This window comes from Ailuropoda melanoleuca, chromosome 11 (genome assembly GCF_002007445.2).
Source record: "Ailuropoda melanoleuca isolate Jingjing chromosome 11, ASM200744v2, whole genome shotgun sequence".
Classification (NCBI taxonomy): Eukaryota; Metazoa; Chordata; class Mammalia; order Carnivora; family Ursidae; genus Ailuropoda; species Ailuropoda melanoleuca.
The window spans coordinates 60,964,937-60,985,501 of record NC_048228.1 but is presented as its reverse complement, the minus strand read 5'-3'; the positions used below and the strand labels follow the sequence as shown (position 1 = coordinate 60,985,501).

At 34.8% G+C, this 20,565-nt stretch overlaps 1 long non-coding RNA gene across 1 annotated transcript; it reads right to left on the bottom strand.

The window, feature by feature from the left end:
- Positions 1–3,590: 3,590 nt before the first annotated feature.
- On the bottom strand, positions 3,591–17,559 carry LOC117804479. The gene is made up of 3 exons (XR_004628964.1): positions 17,482–17,559; positions 12,274–12,438; positions 3,591–3,881 (listed from the first exon to the last, which is right to left on the bottom strand). It is a non-coding gene; the product is annotated as an uncharacterized LOC117804479 (long non-coding RNA).
- Positions 17,560–20,565: the final 3,006 nt, after the last annotated feature.

Sequence of the window (20,565 nt, the reverse complement as noted above, 5' to 3'; positions counted from 1 at the left end):
CAGCGAGAGAGGGAACACAGTAGGGGAGAGGGAGAGGAAGAAGCAGGCTCCCAGCCGAGGAGCCCGATGTGGGACTCGATTCCGCAACGCCGGGATCACGCCCTGAGCCGAAGGCAGACGCTTAACGACTGCACTACCCAGGCGCCCCCTCTAACTACATATTTTTATATACAAAGAGCTTTAGAGCCCAAGACCAAACATTTTAAACAGGCTAAAAATAGTGACATATCTTAAGAGAAATCCAGCACTGCTCGTTTTTGGCAGCAGGGAAAATATTTTCTATTAGAATTTGTTTTGTTGTCTCAAAAAATGTCATGATTTTTCTTGATAATTTACATTCAAAATGAAATCCTTAAATATTCTTTGAAGTTTTATTTTATCATATCAAAAAATATACAATGTTACACTTTACAGCACACTATTGTTTATACTTTTTTAATGCAAATTATACATGATACAGTAAAATCAAGATTTGAATGTACTTTTCTTTGATATCAAGTTCAAATCTGCTGATTTCTCTTACTATAAGATGAAAGACAGACGCATGGAAAGAAGTAACAATGCATGATTTATTCCAGTTCAAAAAACAGAACGCAAACTCTACAAAGCTGAAGAGGACATTTTCAACAGCAGTAGACAGTAGGTGTCTGTCAGAAGCAACATTTGAGCAGCCCGACACCTGCTTCAACATCATTTTCAAAGTAAAAAGAATCAGTGAATCCAACCAAATGGGTATCTTCCTTCTTTGTTTTAAACTGTCTTCCTGTTGGCAGTGTGATTCACCTCAAGCAGCTCCCTAAGCAAATAAGAGCTTTAAGTAATTCAGAACCACTTGTATGAGGATACATCAAACTCCTATTCTTGCTGTTAAATAATAAAACTATTATGATAATCCCCAAAGGCTACTACTTGTATTTTTGCTCTACAGGAAGATTTTCTGTTGCATACAAGTGGAAGTATTCTATCTTCCTGTAAAACTTAGAAAAATATCCAATCTTGTGGTTTAATGTGCATAATTTTCTCTCTTAAACTGTGTTTCCTTTTTAATGAGTAGTCTTTAACTGTACCTAGTGAAGAAGGTCTAAATTAACACTTCAATGGTTGGTCATGGTATTCATAAAATAATATCTTTTATGCAAATAATGTATAAACACATTTGAATTATAAATTTACTGTTAATTTTATAGCTAAAAATAATGTAACTGCTGCAGTTTTGTCAAGAAGTAAAGCAAGGATATTTTTTAAAATAATTTTAAAACCTCAAACCCTGGGAGATAATTTTGAGTGAAGTAATCTGCAAACTACAGTGGAGCCTCTCTAAGCTGTTTCATATGGTCTATGCTATTGAGATGCTTTGTAGGTAGCAATACATTGCCCAATTGTGTGCTTTTGGTATCCTTATTACTAGCTCTTAATTTTGCATATCATCAAATAGGAAATGCATTTTAATTGTATTGAGTCAAGATTTATTTTAATGTATGTCATTAAATTATTCATTGATAGATATTCATTTACCAACATTTTGTGCCAGGCACTCCTCCAAACCTTAGGGATATAGCATTGAACAAAAGAAACAACTATCACCTCCTTATGGAGCTTATAGATAACACAAGGATAATAGAAAAAAGTAAAATATAAATGTTAGTGATAAGTGTTCTATAAAAACAGATATGGAAAGTTTGATACATTTCAAAAGAAATATTGGGTGTGGGAATTATTTAGTATTAAATATGAAGGATAGAAAAGTTTCCACGGAAAAAAATGTAAATTTTGAATGAAAAATTAGATGGAGATGAGGAAGCAAAGTTTTAGATAATGTATTCTCAAGGCAAAAGCCCTAGAGAAACAGACTGTCTGGTATGTCTAAGGAACCAGCAATAAGGCCAAGATAACACAAGAAGAGTGGCGGTTGTTGTCAAGCAACAAGGAATGAGATCAAATAGGAAAGAAGATGGTGGGAAGGGATGGGTAAGATGGCGCTGGAACTTATATGGAATTTGACTTTTCTCTAAGGGAAATGTGTAGCTTTGCTGGCTTTAGTACAGAAGAGTACCATACACTTTGACAGGATCACTAAAGTTGTGTTGAGGCTAGAATAAAGATGGGTCACGCTGACCAGCGAGGAGGCCATTACCAAAGCAGGTGAGAGATGATGGTGACTTGGAATAGATCTGTGCCGTGCCAACAATGGTGGCCAATTATAAATATATTTTGAAGCTAAAGCCTACCAAATTTGCTGACAAATTGAATTATATATGTGTAAGAAAGAAAAAGTAAAAAATACTCCAAGGTTTTGGACTGAACTATCGTCACATATTAATTTCTAATAATAACAATAGCTAAAACTGTGAAAGTATGATACATCACATGAATGGGGGGAGGTGGATGAAAAGACTTTAGTTTTGAGTAAGTTTAGTTTCAGATGCTTATTCGACATACAAATAATGATCTGAGTTAGGTGGGACACATTTTAAGTCTGAGATAATCAGACTCTCATTTTATTTAACCGCGTTAACCACACTGCTTTGTTAAGAATAGACAAAGTGGAAGGGAGCAGTCCAGGCTAATGAAATTGGAAATAAGAAAATCCTTGTTAGCAACATAAATAACATACACAATGAACACATCATCCATGTTCCAAATGAAGCACAAGGGGGAAAATATATTGGTTACTGTTGGGATCTGGAACAATAATCAATAAAAAAAATTAGTCTTGAGCTAAAGACTTTTTGAGTTGAGAACTTTTTCTGAAGTCATATCTACAAGAAACAAGTAGAAACTCAAAAACACCAAGCCCAGCTGTTACTTATATTATTCATAATCCTGTTTAGCACTCCTAACAATGTTTCACCAGCACACAGAAGATAATTTTGAAGTTTGCTTAGAATTGTGCTAGAAGGTATAAAGCTTCCAGGTTATTGGGCTTGCCTAAGGAGGAATGTTTTAGCCATTTCAATTCTCTAGTGAGTTTTTTAAGAGGATTGCCTGAAAATAAATATCAGATTGTACTAGTGGAAATGCTTCAAACAGTTCTGCTCCTGGAACTTGGAATAGAACTGCTCTTGACTGTTGATTATCCCAGATAAAATCACATTTTATAGTTTTGTTTACCCAGCGACAATACCAAACAATACACCATGTCTGAGAATTTCTTAAGTCATCTGTAATCTCCACAAGTTTTCACTTTATTGTATTTTTTATACAACTGGCACACTCGGGTGAGTGACTTATGTTGGCCTGGTAATAAATTGGGTAAAGTCAAGCAAGACTTGTATATAAACAGATTTGCTATTGCCTACTTGAAAACAATTGATCTCAAAATACACCCCGTAAAAGCCAAGAATACAGACCTGAAAGGCACTTTATGTATTTAGTACGCTTAGAAATCATCCTGGCTCGATTAGTCTCCTAGGCTCCTTAATTATCACTGATTTAGTCCCACACTGTGTAAGCAAACTTAGGTGTCAGGCAACTAAAAGGCTATCCACTGGCATGTGCAAGAATTTACGCTCTTACTTTTCTCATGATGCTTACTAGAAGTCTGACAAAGAATTTACACTGTAAAAAGAATCAACATAGTGTACTTCGAGTAAATAAAGTTTATTCATTTGTTATCAGTGCTCTTGTGGCAAATATGAAAGAACTAAGGGGCCTGCACGTGGAGAGGATCGTGTTACTGACATGATACTAACAATGGCTTCACTGAGCTATTGGTCAAGATCCATTTTCCGGACTTCTGTGTATGCAAGGTTTTACAACTCATCTTGCTCTCATTTTGTAGCCATTCCTCAGCAGTGTGAGTTGGTATTGTTTCCACTTCTTTGCCTCCACTCTGAAGGGTCAGAATCTCCTTAAATGGATCATTACCTGACATGGGAATTCTAGGAGAAAAAAGGTCAAAACTTAAAGCTTATACACATCTCCCTATCCTTGCCCATTATCCCATAATTCACAGTCTGAGCCTTAAAACACACACAAAAAAAACAAATTTAATTATTAAATATTGTTCTCAAATTAATAATGTATATATCACTACACAACTTCTATGTATTCAATCATTCCCAACTCCTCACTCTTTTTCACTGGACAGGGCTAGAGAAGGAAGTGCACATGGGAACTAAAGGTATTCAAGAGCACCCAATCAGATGCGACAGGGAGGCTAGTATGATTAGTTGGGCAAATACTTTTTATTAAATTAAATTAAATTGTAACTTACATTATATTCTGTAAAAAATATATGACTTACATGAACTGATTTCCTAATTTATCAATGTGTTATGTAAACATATTTAATAAAAATAATTTTAGATATTCATGAGAATTTTTTAAAAATTTATTAAGTTTTTTTTATTTTAATTCCAGTATAGTGAACATACAGTGTTGTTATATTAGTTTCAGGTGTACAAGATAGTGAATCAACAACTCTATTCATTACTCAGTGCATATCTGGATAAATGCACTCTTTAATTTCCATCACCTATTTCACCCATCTGCGCACCCATCTACCCTCTCGTAACCATCAGTTTGTTCTCTGTAGTTAAGAGTCTGTTTCTTGATTTGTCTCTTTATTCCTCTATTCGTTTGTTTTGTTTCTTAAATTCCACATGAGTGAAATCATATGGTATTTGTCTTTCTCTGACTGAGTTGTGTCACTTAGCATAATACTCTCTAGCTCCATTCATATTGTTGCAAATATACTTGAAAATTTTAATACTTGACATATTTCTACTACACAGGACATGCATGGTATGTCAGCCTGAGTTTCATTAGAAAAACTAACTACTACGTGTATTCGGAGAATAAAGGGGATAAATGTAAAAAGAAGTGCTTACACATATTTGGGTGGAGCTTAGGGGACAAAGATCTGAAACAGCAGAGCTGAAGCATATGAGAAACCGGCATCGTGCAGGTTCTGAGGAGCATAGCATGTCTACAGCTATGAAGCAGGAGCAAGTTGAGAGGTCTGTGAAACTACGGGGTACTCTTAAAATATCAAAACACAAAAGAGAACTGCTAATCTGACACCTCTAGTTATCACGATAGAGAATCAGGAAGTCATGGAGAAGTCTGCAGGGCCATCTTGTCTGACCACAACCACCTCCAAAAAGAGCAGTTTCCCCGTCCCTTTCCCATCCACCTTCCAAATATCTTGTGAGCTCCTCCTACCGGCAAATTCTAGCCCAAAACATAGAGATTAAAGAGATTCTCAGAAATCTATGCCAGAGCTTCTCTCTACATTGGATGAAAGTAAGCAGAGACAATACGGAGCTAGCCAGGTAACACAGGGCAGTACAACCCTTCATAAACTCAAGAGATATAAATATCTCCTTATAGATATTTTACGAGATGAATATATAAATACATATTATATGTTATATGTAATTATATATTATATATATATTTGACTTCTTAGTATAAACAATAACAATGGCATACGTCCACCTAACATGATATAACTCTCATACCGCGCCAAAGTCCATGCTTACTGCTCTCACAAAGTCAGACACAATCCTATATGCCACTTTATATTTTTTGATATTTATTCCTATTATAGCTCTTTCACAATCTCAATAAACTATTTTGTTTATTAAACATGTTATTGAATAGTGAAATATTTGGTCACTCATTATATGAACACTGGTGAAATATAAGAAAATAAAAGGATATGAAAGAAAAATGACTGGTAATATATTTTCTATTTAACACAACACACACACAGGCAGACACACGCATGTATGCACATGAAGAGAAGGGCATATTTGTGTAACAATTTTGTAGTGGGTAATTTGGAGTAAAATGAGACATACCTATATCTACCACTTGGTTTTCTGACCCACATATTTGACTGTGGGAGAAACAGTGCCATCTATTTGTTGCTGGTTCAGATACACTATTGCTTAGGACTAAAACGAAGCCTTCAAAATGTTATCCCACTGTCCTTTCAGAACATCTGCTGTATTCAGCTTCAGTGACCAACGAAGTCTATAGCCCAGATACTATTGCCTTGAATCATAATGAGTTACTTTCAGGAATATGCTCCATTTTAGAATCAATGATGTGTGGAACACCGAGACAGCAAATAGCATTCTATAAATACATAGATTAAGGTTACAGCAGAAACACCATGGGTATGGGAGAAAAAAAATCAAAGTATTTTTTTAAGATTTTATTTATTTTAGAGAGAGAGAGAGTGGGTCGAGGGGTAGAGGGAGAGAATCTCAAGCAGACTGCAAGCTGAGTGCCAAGACTGATATGGGACTTGATCCCATGACCCTTGAGATCATGATCTGAGCTGAAACAATGAGCTAGTTGCTTAGCCGACTGAGCCACCCAGGCACTCCAAAATCAAAGTATTTTAATATGTGACTTCTGGAATGGTGGAGTAAGAATAACAGCAGGATCTTTTCTCAGCAACCCAAAATAGCTTAATAATATAAAAGTATAATCATCGAAAGTCTCTGGAAATTGTCTGGAGGGCATATACTAAATAGAGAAATGTTCATTATGGAAATCTACTAAATCTTGATGAGAATAATACAAGTTTGTTGTGTTTGAGGTATAGTCTGCAGTCTTACCTCACAGCCCTCCTCCATCATTTCCATGTTATAGAAACTCTATCCTGGGCATATTGTCCTGCAAGTTCCCTGTCTGGGTCTACAGTTTCACTCCAAAGGTTCAGGCTATTGCTTCTTGCCCTCCATGAGGCTGTATTCCCAGCAGGAATGGCTGAAAAGAGCAGGTCTCCTTTCCCCAGCCAAGCCCATACTTATAGGACAGAGCCCCACTCCAGTCACAGCACCCAGAGAATACTAAGATTCCATACCTCTTTTCCTCAGCTTGCTTCCTCATTAGACAGAGGTTTAAAGGCCAAGTTTTACTATTCCCTAACCCCCAGTGTCCATGCAAAGAGCAAGTGTGTCATTCCAGAAAAAAAGAAGGTTCTTGCTCTTACACCTGGTCTAGTGGTGTAGTGATTCTGCATGATGGAATGGCAGTCTCTAAGGATGAGGAGTTCCAGAGCTTTGCTTGAGAAGACTGATTTTATTTGTATCAAAGAATGGAGAATGCCATGCTTAAGGATGTTGTCAAAAACTATGAGGGCCTTGATGGAGAGCAATTCAGAGGATCTGCTTGCTTGGCTACTTTGCTTGTGCCATGGAGCTAACAGAAATTTGATAGAAAGAACCTTAGAACAATGTAAGAGACAACCAAAAAGAGCCTTCTTTTCTGGGATCATAGTCAACCCTAGGTCTCAAAGCTGTGCATATATTTAGGCTGCACCCATTCAGGAGCAACCAAAGCAACCAAACTTGAGAGCATTCCCCAGGACACATGCAAATCCATCAACATGGGGCTGACCAACTGGCCAACAGGGCTGAAACAGACTGATCTAACATTGAACAATAATCTATTTTGATCAGAGGGTGACTCCTAAAAATCCAGGTTTAAAAATAAAATTATAATTCCCCTTGGATGTCTGAAAGATTCTGTGCATACTCAAGTATGCATCCTCTAAGGAGTGAACAGAGTGGAACTTCCAAGTTACAAATCCATGGCTGAACTTAAGGGAGAAAGAAAACTCACAATCACCCTGATAGTGAAAGCATCCTCCAACCAACCCGCACTTCCAACGATAAAGAATAAAATCAAATTAGTTAAAGGGGCTTAAGCACAATATCTGACTAATTAGTTGCTTACACCAACCCAGGGCAAACTCTAAATAGACAGGCAAAAATATAAAACAGGAGAAAAAAATCTGAGCAGAGACATATAAGGCTACCCATTGCAAAGGAAATAGCCTTTGCAGAATCAGTTCCGGCAAGTTATTCTATAAGCAAATTATCTAAAATGTTTAAAGGTTTAACATGTCATGTTCATGACTCAGAAGAACTAATATATTTTTTAAAACTGTATTATTCCTTAAATTGATCTACATATTCAATCCCTGTATCAAAATCCATGCTTTTTCCTTTCTTCAGAAATTTACAACTTGGTTCTAAAATTCTTCCAGAAGTACAAGACACCCAGAATAGCGAAAACAATCTTGAAATGAAATTTTTAATTTCATAATTTATTACAAGCTACAATAATCCAGATTTTGTGATACTAGTTTAAGAATAGACATTATAAATTGATGGACTAGAAATTAGAAATAAACACATGTATCTATGCTCAATTGATTCTTGACAAACAAGGCAAGACACTTAAATAGGGAAAAGAAGTCTTTTCAATAAATGGTGCTAACATAACTGGTTAACCACATGCAAAAAAAAAAAAATGAAGTTGGATTTGTACTTCATAGCATATACAAAAATTGAATCAAAATGTATAAGACCTAAATATAAGAACTAAAAATATGAATCTCTTAAACTGGGACAAAGATGACTTGAGATTTGGCACTGGCTTATACATGACACATATAGCACAGCAAACAAAGAAAAACATCTGATTCTGGTTTTATCAAGTTTTTAAAATACTTTTAAATGTCAAGAAAGTAAAAAGACAAACCACAGAATGGGATGAAATATTTTCGTATTACATATCTAATAAAGAAATTGGATCCAGAATATAGAGAGAAATTTTGACCCGATTTTAAAAATAGTTAAAATATTGGAATAGACATATTTCCAAAAAGGATTGGCAAATGCCAATAAGCACATGAAAAGATGCTCACAATTAGTTATTAGGGAAAGGCAAATCAAAACCACAATGAGATTACATTTCGTATCTTCTGGAAGTCTATAATAAAAATATGGACAATAACAATTGTTGATGAGAATGTGAAAAAATTATAACCACCGAACATTGCTAGTGGGAATGTAAAATACTCTAAAATTGCAATCATGGCTGCACAACCATGTGGACATACCAAAAACATTGAATTGTTCATGTACACTTTACAAGGTGTGTTGTGTGGTATGTTTATTACATGTCAAAATTGATGTTAAATATTAGTTATGAAAAAGAATTCAAAAAGGTAAGTATCTTCTAATAAAAGTAAAAATGTCATGATGGAATGGTTCAACTTAATCAACTTGCGTTCATGTGACTTATTGTTTCCCCTGCTTNATTCAAAAAGGTAAGTATCTTCTAATAAAAGTAAAAATGTCATGATGGAATGGTTCAACTTAATCAACTTGCTTTCATGTGACTTATTGTTTCCCCTGCGGAATGGTGCCTTATCAGGGACTCACTGAGAGTTTTACTGTTAGCTATGACCAGCTCAGGCTTGTTGAATGGAAATTATTGTTGAACAAATACATAATCTCCTCCTTGTTGTCATTAGGATACTGTAAATAGTTCATTAACAAAGAAAAGAGTAGCTGGGGAAGAAGATTACTGGCACTCACAGAATAGGTTATCTTGATCTTTTCATATTGGAGAGATTCCTTTGTCTATAATTTATTTTGGTGTGCATTTTGGGGGGAAACAAACAACTTCAATTTGCCAAATGGTGTTGAACATAGCTCTTCCCCGGACCTCCTTGTCATCAAATTTCCAATCGTGCTCTTTCCAAGTCCTTGACTATTTGTCAAACTATTAGCCACATTTCACGAGTCAATATAGACTTACACTTCTCATTTCTCCCTTTAGATAAGTTAGCAATCAGGCATGTAGTTTATTTTTTTTAAGATTTTATTTATTTATTTGTCAGAGTGAGAGGGAGCACAAGCAGGGGGAGCGGCAGGCAGAGGGAGAAGCTGACACCCCACTGAGCAGGGAGCCCGATGTGGGACTTGATCTCAGGACCCTGGGGTCATGACCTGAGCTGAAGGCAGACGCTTAACGGATTGAGCCACCCAGGCGACTGCAGGCATGTAGTTTAAAGTTTATCCTATTTGTTGGTTTTTCTTGCAGTCACTCACTTACACGTGGTACCAGCATGCTTATTAGCTCTATCTATAAATTAGATCTGATTTCATTTTCTTCTTTAATCAAGCAATCACAGGGGATGTTCCATGAGCATCTGAGACATGAGACACTTCCTTATGCCATTTAGTTATGCCTCTAGTATCTGCTCTCTTCTATAACCTCCTATTCACCATTTTAACTTGACAATGGAGCGCTGCTAAAGCACTCAGATTTACGGCTTGACGGCTCAGACATTTAGAGGCCAAGATGGACAGCTAGTTCCTGGTATTCTGGCGGTCCGCGCTAAGCACAGTCTCTACCAGGCACAATATTAATGCAAGGTTATTTTTCAAGGAAAGTTACAAATATCTGCATCAGATGGCTTATATTTGCTCCAAAATCCTCGGGGTGTGCACAGTAATCGGCCTATAGCTCCTCCCTGTCAGAGGCATCTCATCCGCCCTCTGCTGTAGCCCATGCCCCAGTGTCGCAACACTTTGCCAGACAGTCGGAAGCCCTTGCAAGCTTTCTCTCCTGCTGAACTCAAAACACACAAACCTATGGGTTACATTGTAAGTGGGCTTGTAGAAATGGGCTGAAAAGGAGTAAAACCTGCTGCTCAAACCTAGGGCAGATACTGGAGAAAGGGAAGTAAGTGGGTAGCTATTTCTTCCCTCTCATTCTTTCATGCAGGCCTGCCCTACTTGCTAAATCCTGGGCACTTTAGTCAAAAGGACAGCTCCTTTCAGGTGGCCCACTTCCCCAAAAACTCTAACATACACACAGCCAGATAATCTCTCTCTCATAGTCCGCATTACCTCTTCAAAACTGTGTGGTAACAACCTTCTGCTTTTATTCTCTCCAGGATTCTTCTCATTCCTGTGCTTCTCCTAAATATTCCCCTCACCTGATAAACATCTTTGAGAACAACCAAATTCAGTGTGCTCTCTCTTTCTTTACAGGAACCTGAAGAATTCAGTTGAATGTTACCATTGCTTTTCAATAGTTTGCAATGTTACTAATAAAAAATACTATTTTATTTTTGTTTTAATCTACACTTACTGTACTAGATCTGTGTGTTACTTTCTTGATGCTATCATCTTACTTTCTGAATTATACTCTTGCTTTGATTTTTTTAAAAGATTTTATTTATTTATTTGTCGGGGGGGGGGAGAGAGCGCACAAACGGGGAGCAGCAGGCAGAGGAAGAAGCAAGCTCCCTGCTGAGCAAGGAGCCCAATGCAGTATTCCGTCCCAGGACCCTGGAATCATGACCTGAGCCAAACACAGACACTTAACTGACTGAGTCACCCGGGAGTCCTTTGCTTTGATATTTTGGTTCCAGGGGGAATTTAGGTGACTAGTTTAAGACATGTAGATAAGAATGATATAGATTAGGGATATTGGTGCATTTTTGTCATTAGCATTTCAATTAATTTTCCTTGCCTGTTGTTCGCGTTTTCAGTTCATCATTTTATTTTTCTCCAATAAAAATTCTAATTATTATTTCCCCACTTTTTGTTCCATATAATTATTTGTTAACGCTTCTTACTCGAGAATTAGATTTCTATTTTGTCTATACATATCAATTATCATCACTCGTAAATTTGACCACATTTTCATTTTCTATTAAGTATCATGGAACATCTTTTATTTGACCTTTGAAATACAGATTGCACTTTTTCTGGCCTTAAGTTTCCTTTCTGTTGATTTGTAATATATAATTCAATCATGCTACTAACATTTTAGACCGCTGGCTTCTCTTTTTATTTGTTCTCATTTCTTCTCAGGAAGTTCTTTTGCCTTTCAATCTATTCTACATGATACTGAATTCTTTAAAAAATGCTTTTATTTACTTTTTTGACATAGAGAGAGAAAGAGCCAAGCAGGGGGAGCTGCAGGCAGAGGGAGAGGGAGGAGCAGGCCCCCTGCAGAGCAGGGAGCTGGATGAGGAACTCCCATCCCAGGAACCGGGGATCATGACCTGAGCTGAAGGCAGACCTTTAACCAACTGAGCCACCATGTGCCCCATGAATTCTTATTTATAGGGACATCATAGAGTATTTTTTTTTTTTTTTTTTTTTTTTTTTTTTTGCAGAGAGGAAAAAGCAGAAAACTTTCTATTGCTCAGTTTGGTTTCTGATTGTAATAACATTCAGAGAAAGACCTTCTTTAAAAGTCCTAAAATCTGTGTCCTCTTTCTATTTTAAAATGTTTTATTGATACAAAAATGGTCTCTGTCTTACTTTTCCTCTTCATGCTTGCTTACCCATGAAAGAAGAGACATTTTTCCATCATCATGGATGGCCCTAAATCCCCTTCGGATCATGCCCTTTCTCTAAGAGAATTCTCCTTATCTAAAACTGGATCGCATATTTTTGTGTGCAGCCCTTAACAGGCATCCAGTCAGAGTAAACTTACCTTGGTTATAAACTTGAATGTCACGGGAGCATCTCCTGCTCCATTACATGTTTCCCAGATTTTGAGAACCACTTGCAATCATTCTTCATAGCTTAGATATTGGACAGCAAAACAACTAAACAAAAAGTATACAGCTTCCAGGAATCTTTTAGTCTCCATTTCTTCCTATAATGTACAATCATAGATTTTGTTTTAGTTGCTGACATGGTAGAGATTGGCATTTGTATTTTCTAGATAGACAAGAAGAATTTGGGCTATGAGAAATTATTCTGGTGAGTCAGAAATCTATTCTTATAAAATAAGTAAACTGTATTCAAGTAAATGTAAGCTTTGCATTTCCAAACCTAGGGCGATAGGAAAGGGATGTGGAGTGTCTGTTTTTTGTGTGTGGGTGTGTTTTTTAACTTTCTCATTATGCATTTTTCTCCTTTCTGATACTGGATATAAAATACGGGCCTATCTCCTTTATTGCTTTGTTTGTTCCAGTAACACTGTATTAGGTGACAATTATTCCCATATTGCAGCATGTCAGACTCTTTTCTCTATTTCTGTGAAAAAAAAAATATTTGTTTTTGTTTTGGCAAGTTTTCAAGGATGTTTTAATGTGAAGTCAAACAAGAATTACTAGAATAGAGAATCTTTAGTCCTGAAGTTCATCTAAGTTTTTGACAGCCTAACATTTGTGCTTGTGACAGGTGTCCAGAATTTCAGCATAAGTCCATCTGTCTATTGTCACAAAAGTTGTACAGAGTACCAGTAAAAAGCAGACAAATAAAAGCAGATTTATCCAACAGTACTACAAACACTAGGAACCATATGCTCCCTAGAATAGATAACATTTATCCCAGGAGCTCCTATCCCAGGAGCATTTCAATTTTTACATAGTGAACCTAATGTCATAGAGTGAATGCTAATTGTTACTTCCTGCAGTGGAAGTTAGGTACTTGTAAGTTGTGGCTTCCTACACCGTCCAATTTCTCTGCCTAAATATAAGACTGTTGCTAAATTTTATCAATGATTAGGAAAGCACATCTTTTGACTATGGTAATAAATCAGTTCATTTTATTTTTTGATAATGCAGCAAGATGACCTCTCAAGAGACCAGAGAACATCATACTGATGCAAGTCTTGGTTGTGCTTTTCTTTTGATTGGAACTGGAAAATTAACTTTACCATTGCATTTTGCAATTGGCAAAATGAGAATATCCACCTGTGAATTTGTTTCCCAAATTAAAGTAAATAACAGAAAATATTGAAAAATATTTTATATATCAAATATATATTTAAATTTAGAAATGCCAGTGGCAGAAAAATATTTTTGACAATATTAAGTATGTTAGTCGTTAAATTAAAATTAACAATTACATTAGACCTATTTCCTCAAAATACAATGTTATAGATCTGCCTTTTTACTATTAACACTATAGACCAACATCTCTCTTGTTAAATGTAGTTCCCAAAAGAATCATAAGCTTTTAAATACAAGTCTATGCTTTGGAAAACTAACCTTTATTATTGCTGTTGTTGTTGCTGTTATTATTATTATTATTATTAATATTATTTCCTTTGGTTCTTCTTTGCTCCCCATACTGTTAGCACACATTTTTAAGTTGTTCTTATTCAGTTGAGAACATGGTATATTCATGGATTAACTTATTTCTCTCCTCACCTAGTGTATTACCTAGTTAAAGTGACTGCTATTATCTAACAAACTTCTAGTGGAAAGTGGATAGCAGAGTTCCAGAAGTATGAGCGTTCAATTAATGTTCGCAAAATGAACTCACATGTATACAGAATTTCTAAAAATAATACAAATAATATATGTTATTATTGTCTATCATCTTATTTCCTAAAAAGTACATTTTTTGTTGGAAAAATCAAAAGCTTTCTGGAACATGTAATTGAAAAATAGAGAGCATGTTAAGTATATTAATCTAGCACACTCTTGGGCAAACTATATCTCTATCTTGAATTAGTGGCATGTTTTTCTATAAAAGAATATGCATAATTGAAATAACATTTTAAAAAAATCAGTATTTTAAGAACATATATACTACTTTAATAGAAACTATGCCATTTATAAGACTGAACCATGCTTTAGTTGAAGCCACACTGGAATAAGACTTCTCAAGTTTTTTTAAAGATCACTAACAAAATTAACTATATTATTTATCATGTACAGTGTGTAACTTGTAGGGTATTATAAAACATTTTGAATAATAGCTAATTTAAGTAACTCAGTCTCCACAAAATTATGATTTAGTAGATAATATAATTCCAATTATGTAACATCAGGTATAAAAATGAAAAGATTCAGATTTCTTAAAAATATTAAAAATGCGATACATCATAACTTAATATTTAAGATTTCAGAAAGGATTTTCTTAGGACAAAAGTCCCTTTGCAAAGGTTGAAAGTGAATAGGAAAACTCTGAAAGTCATGGTATATTTGTGGTAGCAGCAATGAAATGAACAGATGAAGAATCTTAAAAAAAACCTTCAAAAAATAAGATCAAATGAGCAAATTCTCAGGTGTGGAACAGAAATAAATTCGGGCGCATCATCCAAAAAGATCAAAGAAAAAGAACTCTCTAAAGTAAACAGAGTGATATTTTTGTTTGGTTGCCATAACTTTCCTGGTAACTTGTCAGTCTTAATAAGAAAGAAAGTGTAAAAATCTCTCTGTATGACACAGAAACATCACTCCAAAACCTGAAGCTAAGACACATTGAGCAGAAAACAGTTTTAAAAAGAACTCAAGGAAAGATCAGAAGCTTTGGTCATATTGACTCTGCAGATTTAATGAAAAACTTGCCTATAACATAATGTTTAAACTCTAAGAAACAAGCAAAAATATTTTAAGGCTTGAGGATATTATATTTTTCAGAACACTTATTATTTTGGTCAACTGAAAGCCTCCATAAACTATGAGTTGGGTAATTGCTCCCAGGCATATCTTGGTGCAAACAAATAAAACCCTACTCCAATAATTCAGCAATGTTATGCATTGGATTACATTCTAAGTCCAAAAAAAATATTTTCTGTTATGGTAGCAATGAAACTACAAGTAAAAATTTAGATAGAAAGTCTTGCTTACATATGTTTTACACTACGTTTTACAGAAAATTGTTGTGGGGATAATAAAGAATTTTGAAAAGCCAGCTATATTTTATTATTCTAATGTATGTGGAAATAATATCTGATTTATAATTATTCTGAAGTCAGAGTGCTATTAATTATAATTCTACCTAGTTTCTCAAAGATTCTCAAGTTTTCCTGAATTATTATTTTTACCTTTTTTCTGGTCAAAATATTGACCTTAGCATTATATCCTAATGAATCCCCAAATTACAGTATTATTAAAACTAAACAAGATTTCTCTTATAGACTAATGTATGTATATTATACTTATAAAAATATTTCAGGATTCCCTCATATGAATCTTGACTGAAGTAACCAGCTTTTACCACACAATTATGCACCAGTTGAGTCCAGTATGGTATAAATAAATTGTAGCTATATGAAATCCATCTTCAATCATGTCACTGACAACAATGAAAAAACAAAAACAAACCTCTGCTAATGTTGATGCAGTAAAAAAGGACACTATTAAATAATGTTGGAAAAATATGAATTATATATCCATTCTTCAAATGCAATCTGTCAGTACATCTGTCAGCAACATAAGTTATGATAGGACCTATAATAGCTTGTGGCATTCCAACACTACTACTGGAAATAAAAATAAAGTTGGATAAACTATTAAAATCCTCTTGTTAAAGATCTAAGAGAACTATGAAAGCAGTAAGAACTAGAAGGGCAAAGAGTTTGCATAACGAAGAATCAAGGAAAAGTAGGTTATACTTCTGCAGGCTTTTCTTTCATAAAAATTTGTGAAATCTGGAAAATACAAGAGGTTAAAAAAATGTGTGCTTTGCCTGGTATAAGACTGCTGTGGGGGGCACCTGGGTGGCACAGCGGTTAAGCGTCTGCCTTCGGCTCAGGGCGTGATCCCGGCGTTATGGGATCGAGCCCCACATCAGGCTCCTCTGCTATGAACCTGCTTCTTTCTCTCCCACTCCCCCTGCCTGTGTTCCCTCCCTCGCTGGCTGTCTCTATCTCTGTCAAATAAACAAATAAAATCTTTAAAAAAAAAAAAAAGACTGCTGTGGAAGGACAGGAAAACTGACAGAACTTTTGGTGGTTTTGTGGTGTCAGAGTAGGGAAGTTGATGACTGGATAGGTGCTAAACCCTCAGCCATTTCCCCTAAAGAAATCCACCAAATCCTGAAAATAGGACTGTTAGAAGCAAACAGCTAAGGTAAACGCCTCTGAAAATAGACTAAATATTATCAAGCAGTTTATTGGAGTGAGAAAACAGAAAATGGAGGTTGGAACTTGATTGCAAAGAAGGGCAGCAGGAAATCAGATTTCAGCTGAAATGTGTAATCCTAAGCACAAGAAAATGGCATGTAAACAAGTATTAGAGAGAACAGTACCCCAAAAAAACACTCTTAAAAATGACTATAGACTAGATTGAAAAGGTGTTATATAAACTTCTGTCATATCATAATGCTTAGAAGAAGGGTATGTATATCAAGTAGAAAGACAAAAATCCCACCTTCAAATATACATGAAATTTGGGCTACGTATACAAAATCATATTGTAAACAATTATAATTATTATAATGTGCTATTTGTCAATGGGTTGAGAAATTGTCCACTGGAAGATATCAAATTATAACATTGGATCCATCCAGTAATGAGCCCTGATTATTAATCCTTGAGTTATGACAAATGTGAAACATTAGTGTTGAGAGGGATTGCCTATCTTTCAATTATTAGTCAATTATTCGTTGGATTTTATTTTCAATAAATAGTCAATTGTATATTCATATGTAAAAACAATGAATATGCTTTCTTGATGAATAAGAAACAATTTCTGATTGAACATCAAAATATGAGTGATAAAAACTAAGTTTCTAGGTGTAAACATAGAAAATTTCACATAACTTTGGGGTAGCTATATATTCTTTCATAAGGGTCCAAGAAGTGTTAACCAAAGAGACAAATAATAACTGAGAGAAAATTAGTAGTAAGAATTTCTACTTAAAAAAACATAAATAAATGAAAAATTAATCAAATACTAAACAACTTCTACAAATTTATAGAGTTATTAATAAGTGAACAATATATTTGAATACTCACTTCAAAAAGGATATTCAGTCACTTATTTCATGAAAGTGAAACCACACTGAGACATTACCATGTAGTTATCATAATGGCTAAAAGAAAATAGATAGGCAATGGTAAATACTACCAAGGATTTGCATAAATTGGAAATTTCCTACAGCACTTTCAAGAGAGTAAATTGGATTAATTAGTTTGGATAACTGTTTGGCAATATCTACAAATTTCGACTATAAGCACATACGTGGCCCAGGAATTTCCCTTCTTGGTACATGCTAAATCAAAATTTCTTTATATGTTAACCAAAAGACATGACAAAGAAAGTTCACAAAAGCACTCTTGTAAGTAGCAAAAATTATAAAGCACCCAAATGCCCATCTATGGTTTATGGATAAATCAATTTTGCCATAGTGATATATTGGAATAATATACATTAATGAAAATGAACACAATATAAATGAACATGATACATGATACACAAGAAACATGGCTGAATCTCTCCAACAGAAACCATACATAAATATCACAAAGAGTAACCAGACATAGACATACATTTACTACATGAGTTTACTTACATAATGTTTGTAAAACATGTGTAAATAAACTATGATATTCGATATTGGGAAATTAGTCAACCTTGTGGGGTATAATGATTGGAAGAATCATAAGGAGTCCTCGGAGTTATGTATAGGGTTCTTTCTCTCTTTTTTTTTTTTTTTAAGATTTTATTTATTTATTTGACAGAGATAGAGACAGCCAGTGAGAGAGGGAACACAAGCAGGGGGAGTGGGAGAGGAAGAAGCAGGCTCATAGCGGAGGAGCCTGATGTGGGGCTTGATCCCATAAAGCCGGGATCACGCCCTGAGCCGAAGGCAGACGCTTGACCGCTGTGCCACCCAGACTCCCCAGGGTTCTTTCTCTTGATCTATGTGACTACCTGGGAGTGTTTATTTTGTGGAAATTTATGAAGTCATGCATTTATGTTTTGTTTCCTTTTATGAGTGTCAATGAAATTTTACCAAAATAATGTACATGTCATTCAAATCAACAACTCAACTTTTAGGAGTCATTTCCAACTGTTTCTTTAAAAATCACCTGTACCTTTTCTCCAACAGGCCCACTCTACAAAAAAATGTTAAAGGAAATTCCTCTGGCAAAAGGATAGTGATAGAGATGGAAATATGTATTTGCATAAAGAAATAAAAAGCACTGGAAAAAGTAAATATAAAAACAACTATATGATAATTTAAATCTTTTGAAACATATTTGCTTGAACAAAAACAATAATTATACAGTCTGCATATGTGTGAGTAAAATGTATGATAATAGCACAAAAGTTGTGGGATGGGGGAGGAATGAAACCATACTATTGCAGGGTTCTTACCTATATGTGACAGAGTATAATATAACTTACTATTAGGCTGAGAAAAGCCAAAGATGTATATTTCCAACTGTAAATAAACAACCAATACAACAAAGGATTATGATAAGTAAACTTGTGAATGAGTTAAAAAGGAATACCAATATTCAATTTATCCATAAAGGAAAAAAAAAGGAAAAATGAGAAAAAGAACTGATGATAAAAATAGAAACCAGATTTAAGCATAGCCATACCAATAGTCCTATTAAGTGTAAATGATCAAAACACCCCGTTTAAAAGTTGGACATTGTCAGATTAGATGAGAAGCAATATTCTGGCTTTACATACTTACCAAAACACACCTTAAATATGAAAACACAAACAGATTAAAGTAAGAGACTTACCATGCTAAAACTAACAAAGCTAAAATGGCTAGATTAATATCAGTTATCATAGATTTCAGAGAGAAAATGAAATATTACCAAGGATAAAGAAGCTCATTGAATAATGGTGAAGGACTCAACTCATTAACAAGATACAGTAATTTAACATTTATGTCCATAACAGCTAAGCTTCCAAATATATGAGGTAAAATCTGATAAAATTACAAGGAGAAATCAGTAAATCCAAAATTATAGTTGGAGATTTTAATAGCCCTCTCTCAATAATACATAGAACAAACAAACAAAAAAATCAATAAGGCTATGTAAGACTTGAACACTATTAAACAACTTGGCCTAATTGAGTTTACCAATTAAGAAGATACCAACAAACAACAGCAAAAAAACCCCAAATTATTTCTAAATGTATGAAGAATGTTACCATATTCTGAAAGAGATAATAAGCCTCAATAAACTTGAAAGGATTCTAATCATAAAATGTATGTTCTCTGATCACAGTGTGATTAAATTAGACATAACATTAGAAATTAGAAATAAATCACACAAATATCACTGAAAAATGCCAAGTTTATGGAAACTAGATAAAACACTTCTAAATAGACTAAATATACACACTTTCATCCATGGATCAAAAAGGAAACAAAAGGGACATTAGAAAGAATTTTGAATTGAATGAAATTAAAAATATAACATCAAAATCTGCGTCTGTGCAAACTGGTAAATTGGACTTCATCGTAAGGCCTCTGGTATTCATGAAACACTATTAAGTGAATGAAAAGGCAAGTCATCACTGGGAGAAAATATTTGAAAATCATATATGTGATAAAGTTCTCAAATCCAAAACACATAAAGCAATTAAGCAAAAACTCTAAGCTCAATAATAAGAAAACGACATAATTTCTAAAAATGGAAAAATATTTGGACAAACTTTTCTCTATTTGCCATATAGATGGCAAATAAGCACAAGGGAATATCCTCAACATCAGTAGTTATCAGGAAAATTTAAATTAAAACTAAAACCCTTTTAGAAAGCTAAAATTGGGGGTCCTGGGTGGTCCAGTTGGTTAAGCAACTGACTCTTGATTTTGGCTCAGGTCACGATCTCAGGGTCAAGAGATCAAGCCCTGTGTCGGGCTCTGCACTGGGCATGGAGTCTGCCTAAGATTTCTGTCTCCGTCTCCCTAAGCCCCTCCCCCTCCCCTACTCTTGTGTGCACTCTTTCTCTTAAAAAAAAAAGAAAGAAAGAAAGAAGAATAAAAGAGAAGAGAAGAGAAGAAAAGAGAGAGAAGAGGAGAAGAGAAGAGAAGGGAAGAGAAGAGAAGAGAAGAGAAGAGAAGAGAA